This window comes from Nanorana parkeri, unplaced genomic scaffold (assembly GCF_000935625.1).
Source record: "Nanorana parkeri isolate BGI_ZX_2015 unplaced genomic scaffold, ASM93562v1 scaffold45, whole genome shotgun sequence".
Taxonomy (NCBI): domain Eukaryota; kingdom Metazoa; phylum Chordata; class Amphibia; order Anura; family Dicroglossidae; genus Nanorana; species Nanorana parkeri.
In genome coordinates, this window is record NW_017306313.1 from 138,560 (window position 1) to 139,834 (window position 1,275).

The 1,275-nt window shown below is 37.9% G+C and overlaps 1 protein-coding gene across 3 annotated transcripts in view; it reads right to left on the reverse strand.

Moving 5' to 3' along the window:
* The window catches only part of SYT1 (synaptotagmin 1), a 221,844-nt gene that overhangs the window by 48,820 nt on the left and 171,749 nt on the right, over positions 1–1,275 (reverse strand). The gene's annotated exons all lie outside the window — the stretch shown is intronic.

The following is a 1,275-nucleotide window of genomic DNA, read 5'->3' on the forward strand; positions in this document are numbered from 1 at the left end:
CCCCACGCTCCCCCCCCCCCCCCCCTTTCTCAGTCCTGCATGTGCAGATTTATTAATATAAAGACAAGCTCAGGTACATATACCTTTTTATAATTAATTCAGTTAAGTAGTTTTTGAGGAATACATAACTCAATTAACTGATAGTCTTTTATACTGGCCTAGAGTTTAGCTTTAAGTAGGGCACATTCAAGAGATGCAGGTAGCCCCACACAGATATAGTAGTAGTCAGAGTTCATCCTTTACTAAGAAATTGTTTTTTCTTCTGCTGCACGTTCATGAGAACCTGTGCAGATGCTCAGGGCACATCCTATCAGAGTTTATTCATGTCAGGTCACAGGTCTATGAACACGTGCACATCCAGAGTTAACTCTGATAGGATGTGCCCTGAGCTGCTTCGATCTACAGATTCTCATGAACACACTACAGCTCCTACAAGCTGCTGTCACTCAATGGCAGAGGAGGATCCAGACAGTTTTTTTCGGGATCTCTTCTAAGCATAGAGCTTAGCCCCTCCCACAGTATTTTACACTGAATTGTAAGTTTATGGTGCATTTTTGATTACATGATTACAGAAGTACATTGCAAAATGTATTCCGGTATCATTAGGAAACAAAAAATGCAAAAAAAGGTGTATCCTTCTTTAAGAAAACCTACCACCCCATTACATGCATTCTAATTTGGATTTACATTTATTTGGTATGTGCCAGGCCCATATGGCCCAGTATTAGGATAAATGTAAACATATCAAAATGGACTCCACATTTTGAAGACTGTAGTAGTCATACAATTTTGATAACAACTAGCAAGATTTGTAGAAATTAGAGCTACAGACCCTTCTGGACTATAAAGTGTTATGATGAACAAAAAGGGTCTCCTGTGGCCTAATTATCTCATATGGGTACTGTGTGAACTGAGTCGTAGAAATTTATTTTTTCTGCCCTGAAAGTAAATTACTTTGATCATTACATGAAATTTGCAAGGTACTGTAAGAGGGATCCCACTGTGTGTCTTGGAGATACAGCATTCACCTTCTATCCCAGAACACTAAATTGACAACAAGTTATGCTATCTTGTCGAGCATTAGTTATTTCTGTTTTAATGTAAAATATAGTTTGAATTAGATGCTGAAAGAAGTATACCAAATTAACAATTTATTGAACAGAGTTTTTGAACAGAAACTCTGAAGTAGAGTAAAAAGACAAAACATCATAGCAACAGTGCCTGCTTTAGTTTTGGCAAGCACTAAACCCTTTCCCAGTAGTAAATGATGCTCTG